The sequence below is a fragment of the Ailuropoda melanoleuca genome, chromosome 5, assembly GCF_002007445.2.
Source record: "Ailuropoda melanoleuca isolate Jingjing chromosome 5, ASM200744v2, whole genome shotgun sequence".
NCBI classification, from domain to species: domain Eukaryota; kingdom Metazoa; phylum Chordata; class Mammalia; order Carnivora; family Ursidae; genus Ailuropoda; species Ailuropoda melanoleuca.
Genome location: NC_048222.1, coordinates 1,653,511 through 1,679,440, shown reverse-complemented (window position 1 = coordinate 1,679,440; position 25,930 = coordinate 1,653,511). Strand labels below are relative to the sequence as shown.

General features: G+C 46.6%; 4 non-coding genes across 4 annotated transcripts; 2 read left to right on the top strand and 2 right to left on the bottom strand.

Moving 5' to 3' along the window:
* Positions 1-6,435: 6,435 nt before the first annotated feature.
* Positions 6,436-6,509, bottom strand: TRNAI-AAU. The gene has a single exon. It is a non-coding gene; the product is annotated as a tRNA-Ile (tRNA).
* A 9,406-nt stretch (positions 6,510-15,915) lies between these two features.
* On the bottom strand, positions 15,916-15,988 carry TRNAV-CAC. Its single transcript has one exon. It is a non-coding gene; the product is annotated as a tRNA-Val (tRNA).
* A 6,409-nt stretch (positions 15,989-22,397) lies between these two features.
* TRNAS-CGA lies at positions 22,398-22,478 on the top strand. The gene has a single exon. It is a non-coding gene; the product is annotated as a tRNA-Ser (tRNA).
* Positions 22,479-24,023: 1,545 nt separating this feature from the next.
* TRNAR-ACG lies at positions 24,024-24,096 on the top strand. Its single transcript has one exon. It is a non-coding gene; the product is annotated as a tRNA-Arg (tRNA).
* The last annotated feature ends 1,834 nt before the right edge of the window (positions 24,097-25,930 follow it).

Sequence of the window (25,930 nt, the reverse complement as noted above, 5' to 3'; positions counted from 1 at the left end):
TGGGGACGCCTTGAAGAATTTGTACGGCAGGTAGCTTGTGTTCAATTGTTATTCCAACTGAGGACAGTCTCTTGTTAGGTGATTGCATCACGTGGTGATGGACTGGGATGAAGGGAAAACGAGTCTCATTTCCATAGCTGATCAAAACGACGGCTTTGCCCATGACAGGTAAGACCAGGTTAGGAACCGGGCGACAGTTATCTTGCAGTAGGTGCTAGAAAGCAACATCCCACATTCTGTCTTGGAGGTTCAGTCTGCAATCTCTGGCTCTGTGAGAGCCAACATTTTCAGCTAAATGAGGGAGTTTGGTTGTCAGTGTCAGACGAAGAATTAATAAGCCGTGGCATCCGGTTTGAGTCAGACTCATAGTTTATGAGGAAAAGTAAGAGTGCCCCGGACCCTTACACCCACCATTCTGGTTTTGGACAAGCCAGAGTGCGAGGGGCAAGACTGGAGCTCAGTGACATTTTGAAGAAATAAACCACAAAGGGACTATCGCCTGCTTGACTCTGAAGTGACACTAGTTCACAAGCTAACGTGTGTGTGCACTGGCCTGCGCACCGGGCTTCTCCGTCCTGTGTAAAGAGATTGCAAAGTTGTTGGTTGGCGTTCCTTGAGCGTCACTGTTTTTAACCTGGTCCCGCCCGGTGCCTGGAATCCCGCTTACACGCCACAGCAAACCCGGCTTCATCTCCCTTGTACTCCTAGCAGTTCTGCCCCTGCCGACGTCCAAACCAAAGGACTGTGAACAAAAAGATGGAGGTGAAGGGTGGCAGATGACACCACCCCAAAATCTGCCACTTCGGCCTATGGGTGATTGTGAGCTGAAAGCAAATGAGAAAAAGCAGATTCCCAAAAAGTTCTCTGCCCTCCCCCCTACCTGCCTAGAAGCAGGACAGAAGTTTACAAAGAGGTCCCTTCTTCCCTCTCTACCAGGAAAGACAAAGGTTAATCCCCAGAGACAACGTTAGAGCCTAGCACCCTGGCAGTCACATTGCAAACTTGACTAACTAGCTTTTATCTCTGTGCTTGGCCTAAATCTGCCATCCAAGTACTAACCAGGCCCGACCCTGCTTAGCTTCTGAGCGCCCTTGGCCTGAAACTGCCTTCCCTTTGTTCCATCATTTCACCACGGATTTATTGTCCTTGGTTAAAGAGCTGTGTGAGCTGGACTTCGAAGATTCCTCGACAGTTACTCATCTTTCCCGGGGTGTCTCCCGAGGTAACACCCGAGGTAAACGTGTTAACAAAATCCGGTTGTTTTTCCCTTCTTAATCTTTCCCTACAGGGGTCTCAGCTAAGATCGCAGAAAGTCAGGAGGGAGGTGGGCTTTCCTCCCCGTTCACTTACAAGCCTCATGGAACTTTCCTACTGCAGTATTCTCTCCTTGCAGGAACTAAATCTGGGGAAGGCTGAAAATGCCTTTAGACCCAGAGATCACATATTAAAGTGTTACTCCTACCCTCTACCTACCAAAGACTCCGTCAGGCAGGAACAGACACGCTGTCAATCCTTGTCTGAATCGTGAAGCGAACAACAGGGGCCAGACCTCCCTGCCTAACACTGTTGGTTTCCCCAGAGTCATTAAAGGGAGGCTTCTCCACTCTCAATACCATTATCAGTATGTCCCCCAGACGCCCCCCACAGCCTGGGTGATGGATAAGGAAGCTGAATCCTCTCTCCTCTGTCTTTTGCCAAACTTAGGAAGAGAAGGAGGAAGGAAGTCGGAGGAATGACAGAACATACGGTGTCAACATTTTAAGTTTTGCAAGATGACGGATTCAGTGAAGATCTTTTATCAAAAGTGGGCTGACATGAAGTCTTCTTAGAAAGATAATGATTAAAACAAATTCAAGAAAGCAAGACTGGCAGATCAAAATAAACAAAAAGGCGGCATCACCACAGGGAAAATGTTTGAAAATAAGGCTACCTAGCAGTTTATAAGCAGTTGCTTGGGGTTTTAAACAGATCTATAAAGCAAATCCTGAAATATGCTTTTTAATGGTGGGTTGGTTGATCTATTTATTTACATGCTGCAACTGGCCAAATATTTCTCAGAGGACTACATCCCAAAAGCCTCGCGTTCCTTGCTTTCACGCTTCATGGCCGGTCAGGCCACCCGGGGGAACAGTCAGAAGTCCGGTATTTCAGGGTCCTTTACACTGGAGAGCTGCTATTAAAAACCACTGTGAACTGAACAAACTATGTCTCGGAGGTTTAAGTGTCTAAAATACAAACTCGGAATGCTTGTTCCATTACAAACAATTCCGACACAAACGTTTACGATCCTTACTCACTAATTCTTTTGAAGATACCAAAGTGGGACACCATCCATGTTGGTAACAGCTTGGTCATCCTACGAAATGAGTCCCAACCTTGTGGATTCCTGAAGCCAGTCCTAAAGTACAGTGTCAGTGTTCCAGTATGGAGAAGAGCATAATGAAGGACAGAATTTGAAAATTAAGTTTATTCATCCTCATTTATAATACCTGAGTTTGAAGAGCCATAAACTCTATTAAAATCTAGGAAAGTTTGCTTCATTTTGATCTTTGGTTTTCTGCTTTTTGCTTTCCCCCATAATATGACAGTTTCCTTTTGGTTTTCCCTTGCGTCATCTTCTTGGAGAGCAAATACTCTGTATTTTAGCAGAATAACCTTTTATAGTTTCTGCTGACTGTGCTGTCTTTAATTATTGAAGACAACAAAGGTTTCTCACAGAGGAATGAACTACGGCTCTTTACCATCATGTTACCTTCTATGCTTATTTTAAAATGTTTTACTGTAACTTTGAAACAAGTAGCCAAGTATTTTCTCCAGCAATGATGATCTGATTCCTCTCCTAAGTGTTCAAATATCCCAACAGCTTTTAATTTTTGCCTTCCCCAAATCAAATCCTAAATGTACAATAAAACTTTCAAGATATCTTTTCCACCTATAACTGTCTTTGAGACTTCCCAGGAGAGACCTGGAAAATCATATTTTCTTTATGAAAGGCTGATGGGCTCTAGTTCTTTTGCCCAGCAAAAAGAGAGATGCTGGAAAGAACCAGGGCTATTTGATATGTTACTACTGACAATTGCACGGGAAGAGTTGAAAATCAGAAGGGAAGCCGGAAGAAGGAGAAGAAAGAGGAAGGAGAAGAGGAGGAGAAAGGCTTAGTCTTCCCTAAGTCAAGGTTGCAGGAGTAAAATGTTAATATAACTATTTCAGAAACTGCACACTGAATGGGAAATTCCTGGAGATCTACCAATGCTCTTACTGTCCATGCGATATTTCTATCAACATATATGTGTCGTTTTGCCTGCTATTTGACAACAGGGGTAGAATGTAATCAGGTATAATTCCAACTATTTTTATGTTAACTTGGTCACAACTTTACTTCTTTAATTTGAATCTAGCATCTTCTAGGCTACTGAGTTTTACGTTGGGGATTTACCGGAGTTATTATTAATAAGTCTTATTAATGTATTAAAGACATAGTACTTACTCCAGACTTACCAAGGCTTTTTGCTCCATACTGTTGACATAGCCTTGGTGTGTTCTTCCTATGTGACTTGTATGTTTGTGGCATATGATGTCTCAGGATTATCATATCTTCATTTCAAGACTTTTTCTCTGTGGAAATTATGTTCACCCACTTCTATAAATTAGATGCAGTGTTTTCCATCTTCTTTGAAAATATGATAGGTCATTATGTCTACAACTATTTTGTCTAGAACTTATTATAGACTGGCTTTGTGATCTTGTTTAGCATGCCACAGAAACAACCAAATTCCCTGCTAGTGACATTATTCTTGCTATGAATTCTCATCAGCCCTTTTGCCTTCAAAAATTATAAGTAATAAATCAATCACAACCACTCAAAATCTTTTGTTATCTCTCTATATAGTAATTTTGTTGGGAAAGCACTTGCAATCGGCTCCATCTTCCACAAAGAAAGACGGTGTCCAAGCTTCACAGGGAAAGATGGCAACACCAGATACACATGGTTACAGACTCCCGGTGGTATGGTTTCAACCACTCTAACACCATAACCATTCTCCTGAGTCTGGATTTCCAGAATTCTTCTCAAGAAGCACATGGGTTCATGAAACTGTGTTGGGGAAATAAAAGGACTCTGCCAGCAGAAAGATGCTTCCTTATCAACAGAAGAGAGAGAATACACTTTATGAAGTATTACCGTATTTACATGTATATAATGTAGCACACAACTGACAACTAGATTATAAGAAAATCTGACTCATTGTTTACAACAAAGCTGAAGAAAGAATACTGACTTCTCTTTGTCTCCTGGAGAAGCAAAGGGCTGCACCTTGTGAGTCTCCCGTCAATCTCCCGAGAGACCCCTGACCTAATTCTGGAGGTACATTTTTATATACCTAGAGGTTACTTGGCCCACAGCCTTAGAAATACTCTACATTGTAAAAACTGAAGACTGGACTTAATCCATAGAGATATTTATCTCTATTCCGAAGATTAGAGTAAGGACTCAGATTCACTACGTATCCAAGGAAACACTGCAAGGAACAACTTTTCCCTATATAAACAGAGAAAATAATTTCCATTTACCCTTACAACTGTTAACTCAAGATCGAGGGGAGCAAGAATTACAGAGGACTGACTGAGGGATGACTGTCCTCTCTGGAATATGGCTGACGCCGTCACAGAGCTCTAGCTTCTAATCTACAGAGAAGCTCTTTCTCTTTCCTCAATCTATGCTGAGTCGTAACAATCCAGTAGACTTCGCTCTTGTGAACAAAACAATTGAAAATATCTTATTGTCTAACTTGCTCATTTTTATATCTGAGTCACAGTTTTACCCTTTTCTGAAAATTATCGTTGAACAAATCTATGCATAATCTCCCTTGATCAACGGTGTGCTTCGGAGCTCCTGCTTTAGGGCTATTTGAAATTCACACAGAAAGTGTTTTATGCACAATACAACAGAAAGTTAAAGGTGTCCTGTTCCTGCCCTCTCGCCAGCCCTACTCGTATACTTCCTGAGTCGGGGGGAAAATGGATTTAAAAGTTCAGATTCAGCTTCTGGCTAGCTGGACCAACTCAAAATAGGCTTTGTTTCTGTATGGTATGTAATAGTAAATATGCTGTTTGACAGCTCAGTATATGCTGATCAATAAACACCTCCAAAATACATCAAGTGAAAAGAGCACGATGCAAAATAGTGTGTACAATGTGACATGTTGTGTAACTAGAAAGAGAAAATTTATATTCATATTTACATCTCCATGAATAAAGGAAATCAGGGAGCATACACGTGAGACTAAGAATACGAGTTACATCTGGGAGACAGTGCTGAGCAGCGACAGGTGGAAAAGGGACAGGTGGGGGACGCACCCATTTAGTTACTGACCACGTGAAGCTATTACCTTATCCAAGAAAAACAAAACCCAGGGGGCTCATCAGGCTAGCATGAAGGTGTCGCAGGCCCCGGTTCCTGGCGGCAGGTGTGGGGCTGAGACGTCCGCTTCCTGGCAGGCTGTCAGCGCGCGGTCACACTCAGCTCCTAGCGCGTGTCCGCATCCGTGGCGGGGCTGCCCCTTCGTCCCCAAAGTCAGCAAAGGCCTGTCGAGTCCTTATACAAATTTCTAGGTATAGTATTTAATATACCATGGAGAAGTAGATATCCTTTATTAATGTTGTAAATAGGTTTTTCAGCCTTTAACTTTGAGCTCGTCACTGTGCACGCAGATGAAGCCCTGCTTTCTTGGATTCACTGGGCATCTCCTACGTCCCAGGAACCAAGCTTGAGCCATTGCTCGCGTTATTATTTTATCAGTACGGTTAACGTCACTTTCGTGGTAGCCCCAGACTCTGAAGCAGGAGGAAGAGCAGAGCACGCTGGCAGCCTGCGGGGTCGTGAGAGGGGCGAGGAGCAGCAGGTGGCGAAGGATCTGGGCGTGGCGGGGGGGGCGGCGTGGGGGAACGAGGCCGGCGCTAGGACCCGGGGCGGCCCGAGACTCCTCCCGCCCCCACCCTGCCCGAGCCGCATAGACTCTGCCGCGGAACTCGAGGGGCTGGGACGCGAGCTCCTAAATGTTCCAACGAGCAGTGCACGCCACAGAGGGCGGGGGCGAGCGGGGACGGTCTCCCGCCACGAGGAGGGAAGGGGCTGCGGCGGCGAGCGCGCCCCGCGCCCCCCCCCCGACCGCACTTGCGGCCCCAGCGCCGCCTGCTCCTCCGGAAGCCTGCAAGGTGTCACGACAAAGTCTCCGGAGCTGTGCAAGCCCTCTCTGATCGCCCCTCCTGACCCGTCCCGAAAGGCAGCACCTCGCTCCCTCCGGATTCCCGGACGGGATTTCTTTTTTCAAAAAAGTAAAGCTTCCGAACCCACCGCCCAGCAGCGGCGACGTCGGATTATTTGTCAATGGGCGGGAGGCAACAGAGGCCCCCGGGATGTGCTGGACGGAAAAGACATGGCCCGTACGGGGATCGAACCCGCGACCTTGGCGTTATTAGCACCACGCTCTAACCAACTGAGCTAACCGGCCACCCTGGGGCGGTCCCTTTACTTGCACGTGTTAAAGTCATGCCCCGCCAAGAGGTTAAGAGAAATGTTCTTTCCTCCATAAAGAAAGAGAAAACAGACTTACTCCCCGGTCCGACCCAGCTGAACGGACTTCCTCCCGGGAAAACTTAGTCCTTCTCAAACTGACGGCGGCGGCACCTGGAAGTCCCGCGCGGGGCTCCCATTCTCCTGGCCGGGGACCCGCCGCCGCGCAGGCTCGGAGGACTCGGCTTCGCGCGCCGCGCAGGCTCCCCGCTCCTGGGGGCCGTTCGGGCGGGTCAGCCGCCCGGCCTCGGCTGCTCCGCGCTCGCCCCACCCGGAATCGCGAGCTGCGTCCGGAATCCGGGGCTGCAGTACGGCTCGCGGCCGCGTGGTGGCGCCCGAGGGCAGGGCTGGCGACTGCAGGACGCGAGGACTGTGGGGTCCGCCCCCTCGACAGCCTCTGACCCCGCTCCGTCCCAAAAGAACTACGACGCCCTAAATCCAAGACAAAAGAAGTCAAGACCAGGGTGAGTTCGGAGCCGGGGCTTTTATCTGTCCTCTGTTGGACTCGACAGCCCTCCCATGTCTCTCTTCTAACTCACTACCCTTTGCAGCTTCTGAAGTTCATGGACCCCTTTAAACAAACATGTATCTAAGCCTCGAAAGACAATTTTTCTCTTCTTTTTTTCCTTTGGAGAAAGGACAGCTCTTTCGACAAGGCAGATCGACTATTTACTTACTTTCCATTATGCCATTTATAAATTTGGCTTTGATGTAAAATAAAAGCTGTAAGACCACGTTCCTTCTCTGCGTCAGCACCCTCCGTGTGAACTCGTGGTTGTCCACACTTGCTTTGTCCTCTAGTAAAACTTCAGCGGAAGGTGAATTGAAAAAACCAGATTTTTTGCTCTCCGCGTCCCTTTTCTCTTTGCAATTCACTGCCGCTCCCTTGGCTTTCCAAACCCTGGGCGATCTCCCCTGCCTAAGGGCCAGCTCTTCCCGCTGCTGGGCATCCTCTTTGCTCTCCAGTCTTCCCCGGGCTTTTTTTTTGGCTGGGCCATCTCTCTCCTTCCAGAGAGCCTTGGAGAGATTTCTCTCAGCTCTCAGTCCTGGCTGTTGGCAGTTTAATGCCATGCTCCCTGACTTTAGAAGGCCTTGCCCTTGCGGGTGCCTCCGTGGGTATTTCTCTCCACTTTCTGGACTTTTCCCGCAGCCCCCTTTTGGCTTACTCTCCCCAGCAGAGACAATCGGCAGTGGTTTGGGTTGCTTGGCCACCAAACCTTAAAAGTCTCTTCGAGTTTCCTCCAGTTTCTCCTGATGGGGTCTTCATAGGTTTGTCTTCCTTTGCCCCTCTGCCCATCTGCCAGGGAGAAGGGCAACCAGAGGCCTCTTTCATCCTGTGGAGGCCTCTTTGTGAGATTTAGTTTCCGTAGGTTCTTTTGTATCCTTGACTCCCTGTTGGGTTCAGAAACCTGACGTTCTGAAGCTTATGGGCTTGCTTTAATCACTAGGTTGAGAGGGACACACGGTTGCAACTCTGTACAACAGAACCAAATGTTTCCAGATTTCTGTGCCAAAACTGCTTTTGTCATCCTTGAAACTAGTTCCTTTAACATATATATGGTAACAGCCTAGCTGCTCTCAAGGAAGACACTAACCATTTGTGGGCCTACTTTGTGCTGGGTGATTTGTGTGTTGTTTCAATTCAACTTTTCATCACACGTCGTTTATTCAATTGATAGTAAGAGATAGCCATGATTTTCTTATATTGAAGTTGGGCAAAATGAGAAATAATATGTACCTGTTGCCATGGAAACTTCCAGAATTGCGAGGGGCTGACCCCTTACAGGTGCATTGCCAGTCTTTACTTAGACTTCTGGGGGACATTGCTGGGCACCTGGGGGGCAATGGAATGTCAGAGACTGTTTCAGATACATTTCAGAAAATTACCCATAATGTTGTTCACTGATCTGACAAATGTTTATGGACATGATGCCATGATCCAGCCTGGTCTTCACCACTGTAACCCATAATGGCCTAAAGCCACACATGGTCCCTCCCGACAACCACCCGGAGTTTAAAATCCAGCAGCACCCACAATTCTGAGTACCTGAGTGTAGGCATGGTCTCCTCCACAGAGGAGCACGTTCACTGCACCTTACGAAGGATCTTCTCTTGTTCTTCCGGTCTGATACTGATGTATTTTCTGACGAATGATCAGGACAGATTAGCAGCACAGTCTAGTGAAAGCTCTTAAACCACGTGCCATGGAAAACGTCCATATTTGGGCTTCATGGCACAGCCGCTTAAACAGAATTTCCTGCGTTAGAATCCTTCACCCTTTCTTTTCTGTGATTTTGGAGAGTACTGTCACCAGATGAAGACAGCTTGACAGAGCATACTGTGTAGTGTTCACAAGTTAACTGATGGAGAGAATTGTGAACCTTGATGTCAGCTAGGAAAGTAGGATATGACAGTGGGGCCTTCTGTAGAGAAACCCTAATACGAAACACTCCCAGTGGGGCCTCAGGAGAGCACCTTAACTTCTGTCTTGGAAACTGTGGAGTGCAGAATTTTTTTTCCGTGACCACCAATAAATTGTGGAGAGCAATGGAGTTTGAAGGCAGGAATCCAAAAACCTGAGTGGGATGTAGGATTTGGCCCTTGGGCTCAGTATGTATTTGTCATATGGAAGCAGCGAGCAGTTCACTGGTCTCCATGCGTTACTGTTCTACTTGGACAGCCTCTCCTGACTCTTCCTGTTTCCCCTTCTCCCCATCAGAGCATCCACCACGGCTACAGTGAGTGGCTGCTCAACCAAGTTTTGAAAACGGAACGACGAAGAGCCAATTTCTTCTTTCAGTCTCAAGTAAGGAAATCAAACATGGATGCAAATTGGTTATGTGCAAGATTTCTAGTGTGTCTCCCCATGGCTTCAAATGGCTTAGCTTCAAGTCCCAGAAATGTGAGCATTAATCTCTAAGGAACACGAGAAAAAATAAGAAAAGTAGACAAATCTGGTATCATTTGCATAAACTGACTCCTCTCGTTAGGATTCTCTCCTGTGAACTGATCTCTCCGAAGCCACAGGAGCAGGGAAAAGTCATTTTTAACAGAAGTTGAAAGTGTCTTGCTACGTCCCGTCACTCATCCAAAGCTCAGATAAACATTAGGTAAAGGCATTTTGAGCAATAAGTCAAAGAAATCTGTATCTGAAATGATTGTTTGGAGACAGCAAATGATGTTCCGTTTGTTTGTTGCTAGAACCGGTACCTAGACATGAAAAATGTCATCAGTAACAACACATGGTTCCCTTAACTCTGCAAAGTGTAGTGACTTTGGGTGAAGGAGGGAAAAAGGACTCATAGGTTGGTTGTAAACGAAAATGGAGCAGAAGAATGGGGGACGGAATTCAGAAGAGGACATCAAGAGTAAAAGTGGGACCGGATGTGACCTGGTTGTGAAAATTGCTGCATAGTAGATTCTGGCTTTTGTGAAAGCTTTACACCGGAAGTAACCAGGTGATATCATGAAGGAACAGAGATGAGCAGAAGGAAAAACATACAAAAAAAGACTGAGAGCAAATGAAACAATAATATTAAAAAAATGCTTTGAGATCTGAAAGTATTAGAGAAATACATAAGTTTTTAAAATAATTTTTAAATTTTGAGATCATTGTGGATTCCCATACAGTTGTAAGAAATAATACAGAAAGATCCCATGTACCCTTTACCATTTTCCCCAAAGGTAACATCTTGCAAAACAATATTACAACCAGAATATTGACATTCAAGCAGTCACCATCCAGAACGTTTCCAACAGCCTGAGGATTTGTCAAGTTCCTCTTTAATGACCGCACCCACATTCCTCCTACCCCCATTCCCTCCTTAACCACTGGCAACCACTAATCTCTCCGCCATCTCTGTAGTTTTACCATTTCAAGAATGTTACGTAAATTGAATCATACTGTATGTAACCTCTGGGAATTTTTTTTTCACCCCAAAATTCTCTGCAGATTTATCCGGATTCTTAAAGGTATCCATAGTGTTTCCCTCTTTTTGCTGAGCAGTATTCCGTGGCAGGAATGTTCAACCCATTCACTCCTTGAAGGACATCTGGATTTTTTCTAGGTTTTGGCTATGATGAATAAACATTCACACACAGTTAAGGGAGAGGAAACATAATTTTCCCTCTACCCTTTTAAGTTCTTGGCTGAGACCCTCCCATCACCCATTCTGAAAGACAGATTAACAAAAGTAAAAGAAACAGAAGTTTAATAACATGTTACCTCTGTATACACGAGAGAGACCCAGGAATACTGTGTAACTACTGTTTATACAGAAGATAGACGTATTGTTAACTTCTGTTTCTTTTTCTTTTGCTAATTTGTCTTTTAAACAGGGAGGTCTCAGCCAAGAATCTAGAAGATAGAGGAAAATTGTTTTTCCTTCCCTACGCAGTTATTTGTGTGAACATAAGTCTTTACTTCTCTGGGGTAAATGCCCAGGAGGGCAATTGTTGGTCTCATGGTGATGTCATATTTAGTTTTTAAGGAAAATGCCGAAGTGTTTCCAGAGCGGCTGTAGTGACTCCCCACCAGCAATGTGTGAGTGTATTCGTTGCTCGGGCTGCTGGAGGGTAATTTCTGTTTTTCCGTCTTCCAATTCACCGACTCTTTCCTCTGGCGTTTGCATTCTTCTGTTGAGCCCATGCTCTGAGATTTTTATTTTGGCTATTGAATTTTTCAATTCTAAAATTTTCATTTTGCATTCCTTTACATTTTTTCTTTCTTTTTTCTGATTTTTTTTTTGGCTGAGGCTTTCTATTTTTCATTTGTTTCAAGCATGTTCATAATTGTTCATTGAAGCATTTTTAAGATGGCTGCTTTAAAATCTCTGTCAGGTGCTCCTAACGTCCCTTTCATCTTGTTATTGGACTTGGTTGAATGTCTCTTTTATTCAGTTTGAGATTTTTCCAGTTTTGGGTTTGACAAGTGATTTTCAACTGAAATCTGGACATTATGTGCTTTGTGTTATGAGACCCCGGCTCTTATTTAGACTGTCTCTTGTAATTGGCTTTCTCTACCCCACCCCCGGGGGGGGGGGCCCATTACTGCCAGGTGGACAGTCCAAAAGTCCAGAATCCCCCACTCAGGTCCACCGACACCAGAGGCGGGGAGCATCTCATTTCTGTTGTCAGTTGGTGAGAATTCTGGCTCCCGTGTAGTCTCCCCTGGCCCGGAGCTGTGGATGGAGGCAGGACCCAGTTACCACCGGGCAATGACGAAAGTCCTGTTCTTCACTTGGCTCCTGTAACACCATCCTAGCAGGGAGGGAGAGGGAGAGATACTGCTGGGTGGGGGGACAAGTCTCGGCTTCCTGCCTGACTTTTGCTGCCCTGGGTAGTGGTGAGTCTACAGTTTAATGCAGTGTGCGGCTAGAGGACAACAGTTATCGTCCAGAAGTGTTTTGTCATGCTTGGCTGTCCTTTTGATGGTCTTCTGACTGGAGAGAGCAGCTTTTCTTAGAGTTTTCTGTCTGCACCTACTGACGTTTCAGGCTTCCAGCTTACGTAGCTCCAAGTCTAGGACACAGGAGACCATTCCTCTGGCCCCAGGTCCCTAGCTGGGCTCCTTCCTTTCTCCACCTTCCAGATTCTTCTTCTGTCTACTTTATGTACAATGTACAGGGTTTTAGTTGCACTTCGCGATGAAAGGATAGAGATAAGTACATCTTCTTCCCGGAAACTCTGATAAGTTTTTATATTATTATTATTTATAGACTACAATTAGATATTTGTATACTATTTATAACATATTATATTTGTATCTATGCTATACATATACTATGTTTATATTATCTTACATTCACTTATATATGTTTGTATATATCCTGTGAAAGCAATCATGAGATTCCTGGAGCGGAGATTAACGTGACTATTACTAACTGCAATAACCCCTTAGTCCTTTCCTCCTCTCATCAGTATGTCATGGATTTTTTGGATCTTATGTTCCTTTGAGAATACAGATATTCCATGGACCCCCTTCCCAAATTGGGAAGGACAGCCACTTCCAACAGCCCCCCAAGGTGATAGAGGTGGCTGCCCCCCCCCAGGTGACAGAGGTGGCGCCCTGCCCCCAACACCAGAAATGCTGCTGCTCGAGGACTGGCATTCTTGACTGCCAGCTGTCTTGTGCTCCCAACGACACTCCTTATTTGCATGGACAGGGGGACCAAGACCCCCTTTTAAAAGATCACTTGGATCAGAATACTGCTGTAGAAACTATAGGGGGGCCACCTATGGACTCTTGAAGAGTTAAATACTTTACAATAATAACTGGTATGTTGGTCAGGTTTCTCCAGAGAAACAGAAAACCAATAGGATGTTTACGTTATAGAAAGAGATTCATTAGAAGGAGCTGGCTTACATGATTGTGGCGGCTCAGTGAGTCCAAACTCTGATGGGGAAGCTGGCAGACTGGACACCCAGAAAGGAGCGATACTTTGAGTCCAAAGGGAGTCTGCTGGGAAACCAGGAAGACCTGATGTTGCAGATAAAATCCAAAAGCGGCATGGTGTCAAAATTCCCTCCTGTCCCCTGATCACCAGCCCTTTTTTCCATTCAAGACTTCACTTGATTGTATGAAGCTTACTCTCATTACGGAGGGCAATCTGCTTGACTCAAAGTCCACCAATGTAAGTGTCAATACCATCCAAAAACATCCTCACAGAAACAACCAGAATAATGTTTGACCAAATATCCAGGCACCACGGCCCATTCAAGTTGAAACATGAAATGAACCATCACAACTGGTGAATATTTTTATAGTACCAATCAATTTCTAAACAAGGCCAAGACACTCAGAGATGCACATCTTTGCTAAAGTCTCTCCTTGAATGAGATGCAACTTTTCCCTCCTGGTCTCAGTAAATTTTTTTGTGAACACAGTTCCTCATCCTCTGGGTCCTATTAAAGACAACCAGTTATTGACTCTATCGGAATGGCCCACATCACTTGTAACCTCATGATCTTTTGCCCAAATAAATACTAGATTTTGTTCGTCAATCTGCATACTCAGCTGACAGCACAGATGTAAATTTTGGCAAATACAGCCAACGGATGTCTTACCAAAGAACAGGAAAAGCTGATACCTGCTAAATGTCCCACCTGTGTCACACGTCACATCTTGTAAAGCACAGCTCATGCCGAACACGGTGTGCCTTATTCCCACCTATGATAGTGAAGCTTTCACAACTAAAGGTTTTGTTCACTTTTCAGTTTCTCGAAATTTGCGGAAACAATGAGATTTTTTGACTGTCTAGAAATGAAAGGCTCTGGCCTCTTTAAACACCTGTGTGCAGGATGGCTATCGTTGCTGCTGGCCACAGAAAAGATGTAAAAATACTTGTGTTTTGTAAAGTCACAAAATCAGATTTCCAAATTTGGGGACAAGGAGAGTTCCCTCCTTTAAGTTAGGAATACAGTTGAGGATGAGAATGTAGAAAAAGATGGTTGCAAAACAGATACAGATGTTCCAAAACTGGTTGTGGTCTTTGAAGAGGGCATACGAAGAGCAGGAAAGGAGGAACCGACCGGACAAGGCAGGGTTGTTCGATGTCGAAAAACTCATACAGTGGAAAAATGACTCCATTTTTTGGAAATAAGGCTAGTTCACATAGAACTTAAAAAAAAAAAATCACCACAAAGCGCAGTCCTGTTAAACAGGACTTTCTCATTTCTTTACTAAAGCTGTAACTTATTTGGAATCCAACTTTTATTTTACAGGTTCAAATTATGTCTGTGTTTTAAAACCATTTTCCCCATAAAGAGAGGTTGAGATACAATAGCGTGCAATGTGCTATGGAATGTTTTTAGCCGGTGGACGTTTCTGACATGGAGATGATATGATGAAGTTATGTGTGCAGAAGACTTGATGTCAGACAGCTGGTCAACCCAAACAAGATGGAAAGTAGGTGGACACTTTCGCAGAGCTAGAAAATAATTCCCACCTGTCCGAGGAACCTGATGTTGCTATTAAGTAAAATCCTGAGGATTCCACACTTGGTTTTATTGAGAGGACATCAGTTGGATGTCATCGCAATGAACTGACACAAGGACCAGTGTAATACGGGCTTGAGTGGAACAGAGCTGCATATCAGTGTGAATTTTATCTTTAACTGGTCTTGGTTTTATCATTACATTAAAGAAAAGAAAAATGTCCTAAAGGCTGCAGGCAGTTCATTACTGGAAAAGGAAGCAAAAAGTAAAGATATCCTACAGTATCATGGGACAGGAAAAAAAAAAGTTGTTACCTTTTATTAAATATAGGTAATATGCTTAATGTGTCCTATTGTATTTGTTTTCCTTTTAAAAAATATTACACGTACGTACTTAACGCATACACAATAACGTAGGCTACAAAACTGACATATGCAATAAGAAGTGTAAGTTTCTGTGTCAAGGGACAGAAACATTATAAAAATATTGTTATATTTCCTCACATATATTATTTGTTCAATTAGTCCCTTAGTTACTAATGGCTACTTTTAACTAGTCCTATTGTTTTGACTGAGTAACAGTATTTATGCAACAGAACAGCAAACAGAATATAATTTCAAATAAACGCCTGTTTTCCATATTATTAAGTTAAAGTACTACTACATCTGTGTATAGTTGTTCGTGTTGTAGTTCATGGTTATGTGTGCCCTCTGTGACCTGGTGTGGCTGTGACCGGGTCGGCTCTCTCTCGCCTTGGCGCTCGCACACTCAGCTCGCCGGCGCCCACAACTGCACGGCACAGGCGCCGGGAGAGCGGAGAGCGGAGAGCGCCTTTCCCACCGCGAGGGGGCGCGGGCTCCCTCCTCGCCGAGCCCGGGACGTCCCGGGGCGGGGAAGGAACCGCCAGCCGAGCGGGCGGAGGGAAGAGTCGCCCCCACAGGTGGAGCGCGGAGCCCCGGGTCCTACCTGCTGCCGCCGCGCCCGGCCGCGCTCCGAGCCTCCGGGAAGCGCGCGCGGCGCGCGGCGGGGAGCGCACCCCCTCGGCGCCCCGCAGCACCTGCTCCCCCGGCGCCGGGGTCAGCGGATCGGGGGAGAATAGGTGCCTGCCAAGAAACAGAGTGGGGCTGGCGGCTGGTGTCCCTGCCCCTCGGCTCCTAGGGGAAGCCGCGCCTTCCGAGGAGACCCGGACTCCGAGGAGAGAGACCCTCCCTGCGGCGCGCGCCCCTGTCCTTGTCCCCGCGCCTCCCCCCCGCGCACGGGCCCCGGGACCGCAGAGGCGAGCAGCAGCGCAGGTCTCCCAGGAAAACGACTTTCCGACACAGGAGCGGCGACGGCTTGACTGGTCCGTGGTTTGTGGACATAAGGAAGTCGACGTCTGAAATCAAGTTACGTGCAGTTAGAAAAGAAGTTGTTTCCGCCCGGTTTCGAACCGGGGACCTTTCGCGTGTGAGGCGAACGTGATAACCACTACACTACGGAAACGCTTGTCGCCAGGGGACCCGTGGGTGCCTCTGACCCACCACACGTCATTAAGGAGGTTTTTGCCTACAGAGCCTGGGTTTGACTGCAGGCCCGTCCAGGAAATGTTCATTGTTGCGGTGCGTTTCTCTTCTATTTACAAAGAAAGAAAACCCTCATAACCAAGCAAAACCTTCACCCAGAGCCCCGTCCCTGCACAAACTTCAGGCCTGAAAAGCCTACACCGCATCCTGGAGAATTGGAGCGGGGGTGGGGGGGGTGTTGAACTAATATATAAATTTTTATTTAAAAAAATAAAACTTGACGGACAACAGCGTGTAAATGTAAGGAGTAGAGCGTAACGATTGGACTCACACATACTGTCAAATGACCACACTGGAGAATCTGATCTCAAGACCTCCCCACGCTGTCTACACCAGTTCTCTGCCCCTGCAGTGGGGCCTAGTATGCATCTCTTGGGAACAGAAAATGACTCTCTGGGAACCAGAATTGAGTGGCTTGAGCTCAGGAGATGGTCAGAAGCCAGGAGCACTTTCTGCCACAGCCTCTTCCTTTGCGGATAATTGGCCAGAAAGAGTCATGCGGCCCCATCTCACTACAGGCTGCTGAGACCCAGCAGGGAGCAGAGGAGATGCTTCAGGAACACCGTCCCCTGCTCAGAATACACGTGCAAGAGTCTTGTCTCTTCCCTTTGTCCAGGAACTCAGAGTCTAGTAAGTAGTCTTACAGAAGCATGATACCTTTGTTGTACTTTTACTGCCCCAACTTACAGCCGATACAAACAAGAATCAGACAAGCTTGTCACCTCACTCTTGGATCTCATGTCCTCTCTATCATAGCTGAACTGGACACATGATATTAAAGCAAAAAAATTTAATATAAGGTATTACGCCAACCAAATTGGCAATATTTGGCAACAAAATGTAATGCCACAGCTGCTCTTGGTGAGACTCAGACTGAGAACAAGTCTTTCTAAATGTATTGTTGAAGTGAACTGACTCAAATAAAAATGAACCGATTTAGGTAAAAGATAAATTCTTATCTTGGGGAATGGGTATAATAGGATAGCAAAAAAGGAAAGGAGTAAATTGCATCATAATTTAGTGAATGTGGGTCTGATTTTAGTCAGAGATTTTGCTAAAAATTAGAAATATTGCAGACTTTATTTTCTGGAATGAGATAAGCTTAGCAGAGGGGATCGTCACCTCTCTCAACCATATTTAGGGGAATTATTCAACACTTCCAGATTACAACCCCCTAGTGCTAACTGGTAGAAGCCGTCCTTTGAGCCCAACCTAAAGAGATCAGTGTCCTCTTGTCTGACATATTTGTAGTGGCCTCGTTGAGGTACTTGTCTTGCTAAGCTCAGCTGATATTCTCTACGATCTGTCACTACCACCTCTCTCCTTTTTTGAGATTCCAGAGGGTCAAGTACAAAGCGTGACCCATGAAGAGGTGTGATACACATCAAAATAACTGCATGATTTCCCCAATTTATATTGACAGAAACCAGGCAAGGGTGAATGGGGTTGGATCTTAAGTGGATAGGATCAAGGCGGCAGGAATATAAAGTTCATCAGACCAAGCTCACGGACATAGTCTTACTATGTTGGTAGAGGTACCCAAGACCTGGGAACAGCTCTAAATTTTTATTCATTAAAAAAATATAATAAATGATTAATATATGGACCCAAAGTTAGGGTGAACCAACACAATGAAATTGAAACATCAGTATTTCCTTAGTGTATGCGGAGCAAACTAGAGGCATAAGGAGATTGAAATTCTAGAATGAATTTATCATTGGCTTCTTCAGGGGAACTTTCACCAAGGTTGTGAGAAAGAAATTCACGAGGAGAGCCTCAGCATCCTTGAGTTGCTCTGCGGTGACTTTTCCTAATAGGCCAGAAATTACAGGGGGACCTGCTACCACTGAACGGGAATCCCCGAACATAATGGACATGATTGGGTCACAGGGTGATAGGAGCCAAATGCTGGCAATGAATTTCCAAGGACTAGATGGGCGTTGTAACGAACTCAAAATTCACATGGTCAAGCCCTAACCCCCAATGTGACTGTATTTGGAAATAGGAACTTTCAGGAGGTAAATAAGGTTAAATGAGGTCATAAGGGTGGGCCCCTCATCCAACTGGACTGGTGTCCTTATATGAAGTCAAAGACATACCAGCAATCTCTCTCCAAGTTTGCACAAAGGAAAGGCCATATGAGGACACATTGAGAAGACAGCCATCTACAAGCCAGAAAGAGAGGTCTCGTCAGAAACCAACCCTGCAGGCACCTTGATCTTGGACTTGATTTGTATGAGCTCCCAGACTGGAGCCAGTTTTGAACGTAGAGAAGTCCATTTCCCTTGAGAAAGACCACTGACATGTTGCCCAAAATTTTATACCGTTCTTCTTCCTCCTAGCCTTTCCTAAAAGGAACTGTGTTCTTTTACCAAAGTGACAGTGCATTAGGGAAAAGGAAACAGAATTTTCTGGGATTTCTAGAAAATGACTCAGAGCTGGCATTATGTCCTAGAGGTAAAAAAGCATCACTGCTGTCCGCCAAACAAGGTAGGGACTCAGTGAAGTTTGCTTCTGGTCCATTTCACCGTGGGCACCGTGGGTCCCTAAACCCACCCTGAGATCATTTCCCTAACTCCAGACAGTAGCTTAACGCTGTTTCTTTTATTTATTTTGAGAAACAGAGCATAGAGCGAGGGGCAGAGGGAGAGAGAGAATCCCAAACAGACTCCTCACTGAACATGGAGCCAGATGTGGGGCTGGATCCCACAACCCTGAGATCATGACCTCAGCCGAAATCAAGATTCAAATGCTTAACCAGCTGCGCCACGCAGGCGCCCCTAATATTGTTCCTATGACCGATGGAGGGAATGCTATTATGGCAGAAAAGGCCAAGTGGAAGCCACTAGCAACTCCTCTAACCGTGACAATGGTAAACCAAAAGCAACACTGGTATTCTTGGAGGGGTTGCGGAGAGTTGCGCCAACATCAGCAACCAGAAGGATACAGGGGCGGAGATTCCTTCCGAGTCTCTGTTCAGCTGCTTATTCGACTGTCGGTGGGCGATGGAGAACGACAGTGAGCTAGTACAAATTCAGTCGCGGGATTATTCCAGCAGCATCTGCTCTTCAGCTGTCACCAGTGGAGGAATTAACACGTGCGCTGGCACCCAGTCCACAGCTACTGACACGATCTGTGCTGTCTTCTCTGTACGGAACCAGGAAACCATCAGAAGGGGGCTTTCAGCTGAGCCGGCTGCCCACCTTATCTACCCCACCTCACAGTAGAGCAACACTCCGTCCCGTGTTATAAGTGAGTCACGGAGACCTCTGCCGTGTTACCGTGCTCCAAAGTTGAAAGCTGGTCATTGCTTTACAATACAAATGCGTATCGTGCAAACCGCTCACAAGGGGAGTGGATCTGCCCTTCAGGACGGCTCAGTCCCGTCCACCTCCTTTGTGCCTCCGTCCCAGTCGTAGTCTGCTCGGGCTGCTGGAATGGAGACTGCACAGACTGGGTGGCTGAAATGACAGGCATTTACCTCTCGTAGTTCTGGGAGGTGGCAAGCCCAAGCTCAGACACGTGCAGGGTCTGAGTCTGGTGACAGTCTGCTTCCGGGCTTCGTGGCTCCTCGAGCGCAGACTTCTCACTGTGTCTTCACATGCAGGAATACGTGAAAGAACTCTCCGCGGTCTCCTTTATACGCACCTTCTCCCACTCTTGGGGGCTCCACGTGGCCTCCTGACCTCATCACCTCCCAAAGGCCCTCCCTCCAAACACCATCATCATATTGGGGATCAGGTTCCAAGATACCAATTTTGGAGGAACACAAGCAGTAACATCCATCCCCAAAACATCCACTTCCTTTTCTGACTTCAAACTCTGTTTGTCCAGAGTACATTGATACAGACATATGGACATCCTGTGCAGGGAGGCCAGTGGTGCAAGGGGTCACAGGCCTGACTGGGGTCACAGGTCACTCCTGGCTGTCTGGTATCTTCCCTCTCTCTTGTGAAAAACATCTTTCTTCCTATATTGTTCAAAGAAGTGATACTGAACTGTGACACTCAATCTGACGCTGAAATGCGTTATTTTACAACATTTTGAGGGGAAATTATCCTTAGTTGATTCGACACAGCCGGACCTAACGCCCCAAGGCAGTCTGGCCCTCTGCTGAGCCGGAAGGTCTTCAGAGGCAACAAAGGAGCATCTTCTAAGATTTCTTTTTATCCCCCACTTCTTCCTGAAATTGAGAAATGACGTTGACTGAGAAAGTCTCTGGGACAAACTTTGAAATCAAAGAAGCTTTAAAGAGAATTATGATAATTTACCAGTCCTTTCTCTACCAACTTTTCCCCCGTTGGGCAGCGTCCACATGCGTTGGGCTTCTCAGAGCTCCCCATCTGGGGAGTTAATTCTGGACGGAAGAGAAAAGAGCACCTCCTGGGGGACGTTGATGGGCCCGAGAACCAGCAGGTTCCCAGTGGCACGGAGTCTGAGAAGCCATTTGGGATTGAAAAGAATCTGACAAAAGGTAAACTCCCCAGGAGGAGACAGGAAGGAAGGGATGAGCTGTGACAGCTTTTGGATGGTGTCCTTTTAAACAAGTGGTCTCCTTTCTCTGTTTTTTCCTTAGGGACTCCTGAATTCCTTGATATAGTAGAAGGACTAGGAGAAAATCAAGATCTAGCTAAGAACCACAGACATTTCAAAGGAGCCTTTAATTTGTGGATGGACTCAATAATCTTCATCCCAAGATTACTTGAGTCTCCAAAGGGTTCCGGCAAAGGCCTGAGAATCAAACCAATGAAACCGCCCCACAGCTAGCCTTGGTTGGTCCCGGGTCTGTTGCAGAGCTGTGGACTGGGTAAATGGCAAAGCTGGGGATGGGGACTGGAGATCGCCACAGAGTTACACCACTCAGTGCTCTTTGTCCCTAAAGCCAAGAGAGGATTTCCTGCAAAAACAACTCCTGGAAACTGTACGCTCTAAGAAGGACTACACTCTGGCCCAGACAGAAAATACTACTTTCTCTGCAAAAACAAATCACACACACACACAAAAGATTTTGAAGTTGTTACTCCTAGATCCAAAAGAGGAAATTTAAGCTATTTCAGTTCTGTGAATTTGGACTAAATAGCCCAAGATTGCACTGTAGAGAGAGGACTTCTGTTTCTCCCAGAACACCCTGGAGCAAACCAAGACTGCTCCCCCAAAGGCTTTGAAGTCAGCGTGTGCATTCCAGGTCTGGCTGGCCCTGAGCATCGGGGGCCAGGCTAGAGCCCCACACCAGAGCCTTCTTGCCTTGTTACCTCAGACTTCTCAACGACTCTGGACTGATTCCAAATCGTGATTCGCTCCCTCCGGGGCTCCGGGTGAGGCCTCCTTCAGAGCCCTCGTACTGCTGAGTTCCAGAAAGGAAGCTCTCCATTCACCATTCCAGAGGAGGCCTCTAGTAAAAACAGTTTCCGTCCCTCCCTCCTCATTTATAGTGTTTTCTCGAGCTTCTATTTAATATTTTTTAGTAGGTACATCCAAAGTCTAAAGTGGCAGGCAGTAACTGTCTCCCTCCTGCTCCTGAACAATGCCATCTCCTCACACTCTCAACTGGTTACTATTGCCACGAGTTTCCTGATTATCCTTGAGAGATTTTTTTGTAAAATGCATAATCTAACACAAATATACTTCCAGTGGTAGCATTTTATGCAGATTGCTCTGACCATTGCTTTTATTTTAAAATATATGTATGTACACAGTGATCTTTCTCATTTTCTTTTAAACATGCATAGCACTCCACTGTGTAATTATGGCATAATTTATCTAAGTAAATAATTCTGAATAATTAGGTTTTTCCCGATCTTGTTATCACCATTAATGCTGCAGAGACTAGACTTAAGCCCAATATAAGCTCTCACGTGTGCAAGTATATCCTGTATATGTGGGGAGATGCTGTATCGAAGGGTCTATGCGTTTGAAATATTGGTGGGTGCTGACAAATTGTCCTCCACAGCAGCAAAGCCTAGTATGTTCTGTGGAGAGCACAACTGAATAGAGTGCTGGCCATGCTTAATACAACTCTTCCCTTCATTTCCTGCCAACTATGAAGTAATCCATGAAGACTGTAGAAAAATGCTGAAAATCAAGGATTCTCGTGATGCTGGAATATTGCCTCCTCCTGGAGAGGTGAGATTTTGCAGCCTGGGGCCTGGCAGGATGGGGCTGGGTGGAGACACCTGCTGAAGGGGCTTGGGAGTGATTCCTTTCCGTGTCCTACTTAAAGTAAACGTGCCAAATGAGCAGAAGCAACCAGCCTTAGTAAGAGTGGACTGCAAGAGTCCGGGCCTTGTATGAATGTGTATTTCAATGTATAAACAGCCCTCTTGTGCTGGGCTGTGATGGCCGAGTGGTTAAGGCGTTGGACTCGAAATCCAATGGGGTTTCCCGCGCAGGTTCAAATCCTGCTCACAGCGCTCTGTGATGCTTTTTCTACCCAAGTGACAAAATAAAGTGCTCACCAACAGCTGTGTTTCCACCTCTTCATGTTATTCCGCAAACTGGAAAGTAGGAAGGCAGCTTCCTCTCCAGCGGTGTGCGCTGACTTCCCCGCCTTTTCTTCAGCACCACACCGTGTGTTTTGCGCGTGGATCCTTCTGCAAGCTCCGCACCTGTGAATCCCCGCCCCTGGGCGCAGGCAGTGCTTCCTTGGCCTGGGCGAGCAAAGCCCGAGATTCGGCGGGCAGAATAGCAACTTGTTCTGTATTGGGATTATGAGATCTGGAGGCAGACCCCCAGGGCAAAGAGAACCAGGAAGTTTTGTTTTTAAAACTCAATGAAATTCCCCGTGCTGCTAATAGCAATGTAGGTAAGCTTCCTTAAAGTGTTCCCTGGTATTTAAAGAAAGAAAAAGGAAAAGCAAGCAAACAAACCTAAAACAGACTGGCGGGAAACATCACGTCTAAGCTCATAAAGATACGGTGGTTTGCGTGCACCAAGCGCTCTTTACAACGTCGTCCAGAAAATGAGGAAATCGAAGCAAAGACAAAATAGCAATGTGGCCAAGGCAGGGGACAGGAGTCGGGTGCACCCTGGCTGCCCTGGACCCAAGCCCCCATGCTTCTGCTCTCAGAGGGGAGGGCTGGCCTCACTTACAGAAGCTTTTGTGTTTCCACGTGTTAATACGCCTAGCCGATTTATGTAGTGATGACTGGTAGTCGCTAATTTTATAATTATAAATCCAAACTTCTAAGTTCCTATGTAAATCGGGTTCTTAAAATGTTTACCTTTTTTTGAATTCTTGCCGCCACGTGGCCTCATTTGGGAGGGTGGGTGTTTCTGAAAGCCTTTTCTGCTGCATAGTCTGAAATGCTCTCCTCCAGCACGAGTTACGGCTCTTTGGAGAGTGAGGTGGAAAACACGATGACTAACTCAGGAGTGGATCCACTTTCCTTGTCATTATACCAAAGTTTTAAGTGACATGGATCGCTAATAACTGACGCACACATGGCTTCAGTATTAAGTATGTAAGAAAATGCGATTGCTGACGGACCAGCGAGCCGACGGCGTGACTACTGAAGCGTTCACAAGGAGAAGCAATAGGAACACACAGGCACGTAAATGAGAAAAAACGCAAGCGACATTCTGTCACACACACGATGTTCCAAGGCAGAAAATCCTTTCAGAAATGATGACCCGGGCTCATCACAAGTGCACTCCTTAACCCCCGGCACCTAGTCCACCCCTGAGCACCGGGAATGTGTGCGAGTGTTGGGCCGCTAGATTGAACACCTAAAACTAATGTAACACTGGGTGTTAACTAACTGGGATTAAAATAAAAACTTCAAAAAAAAATGTAACTGTTTTACCAGAATGTAACCCAGGCAAGCTAACCCCAATCAGTCAGCTTTACCCGAACCCACGGGTCTTTCTTGTTCTGCTCACTTCTGCCTGCATCACAAAGCAACTGTGTTCTCAGTGATTCTAATGAATAATGAATAGTCAACACCCTTGAAACCAGGGGGCCAGTGGCGCAATGGATAACGCGTCTGACTACGGATCAGAAGATTCTAGGTTCGACTCCTGGCTGGCTCGGACTTCCTTTTCTTTCTCGTAAGAATGTCTTTCTGTGTTTCTTCAAGTTGGTAAGAGAAACGAACTGTCAAAGTGCTTGGAAAGTAATTCATCCGATCTGGCTCCTCTCCTGGGTGGCAGCCTTGGGTCTCGGGTAAATCGGAATGAATGCTCAAATCGTCTCTCTTCTGCGAGGTCCTTTTGCCTCACTGACGTTTGACTGAAAGATCTTTGGAAGGACAGCTTCAAGAATCCAATGAGGTATATGATTCGGCCATAAAAAGGAATGTTCTGATACGTGCCACAAGCTGGCGGAACCTTGAAGACATCTGCTGAGAGGAGCCAGACGCAAAAGGCCATGTGGTATATTCCGTTTATGGGAAATGTCCAGAATAGGCACACCCTCAGAGAAGGTGGCTGCCAGGAGCTGGGACAGCTAATGGAACTTGCTGGGGGTGATGGGAATGTCTTGCAGTTAGATGAGGGTGACGGTCGCACAACTCTGGATGCACTAAAAACCACTGAATTGTACAGTTTTCCGTGAATTTTATGGTACATAAATTATGCCTTAATATTTAAAAATCAAAGAAGGGTCAAAGGAAAAAAAATACAATCCAGTATTTTCTTCACGAAGTTTTGCGCCCTTCAGCAGTGCTCTGTCTCCTGCACACTTTCTGTCCTGAGCATCCGTCCCAGAGGAAGGCGAAGGGACATCCATCCCCTGGAGAAACGCTGAACCAAGAAGGACGCGGCTGTGGACGAACGCAACCAGAGCCTCGCTTAGACCCTCAGTTCGCCGATCTCCGCGAAGATCCACGTTCACATCCACGAAAGCCACTCGGCCTCCTTGTCCCGCCCCGCGGTGTCCCCCGCAGCGCCGCCTCCCCGCGGAGGGCTGATCCTCGGAAACTTTGGGGTCGTGAAGGGTCCCAGACAGAAGGGGAGCCGACGGGGGGGTGAGGACGCGAGGGAGATGAGGGAGCCGCAGCCTCCGGCGGGGCCTCTCGAGACAGGGGGCCTCCTCGGCGGGTGCTGGAGCGCGCGACTTGGAGGGGGGGTGAGACGCAAACGGAGCCGAAGCGGGGCGGGGGGCAGAGCCGAGCAGAAGAGACCTTCCCGTGCGGGTGCACACGTCTTCATCTCACGAGAAGGGGCTGGCGCTGGACACGGGCGTTTACGGGGACGCAGGGGAGCCGGCCACGCGTCCGGGCTAGCTGGGCGCACGCTAGTTGGGCTGGAAGCGACTTAGAAGGTGCGGAAGGACGAAGAACGGTCCAGAGGATTCGGCCTTTCCTGCAGGAAATGCGCTCAGATTTCTGCGCGCAGGAGAACCACTGGGGGGGGGTGGTGGTGAAGCGCAGTTTTCTGGGCCCGACCCCCAGAGCTCCGCGCGGGTTCCTGGGCGCAGCGGTGACCTGGGGCGGGGGTGCTGGGCCAGGGCCCGCGGACCCCGCTGCACCGCCCGACCCTCCGGCTCTTGCAGCTGACGGCGCACGCAGCTTCCACGGTAGACCCGCAGAAACGGCTTCCGTACTGTGCCTTAGGCCGCTAGCCTTGAGCCACCGTCAGTTTTTTCAGGGTAATTAATTTTAAGGTAACCGACCGTTTCTACTCTCAAGACTTTTGTTTTCAAGATTTCTGTTATAAACGTGTAAATTCCATCGAATACTTTTCCCCCCTTTTTGGTGGCTTGTTTTAGAAAGAAGTCCATGTCCACCTCCCCGTCAAACAAACAAAACCTCAAGGAGACAACGTTGGCTTTTTTTTTTTTTTTAATCTGCAGGTTGGAAAATGCTCTTCCCCATAAAAACATGACAACAGAGATTATTTTGTGAAGAGCATTTTTTCGTTTCCC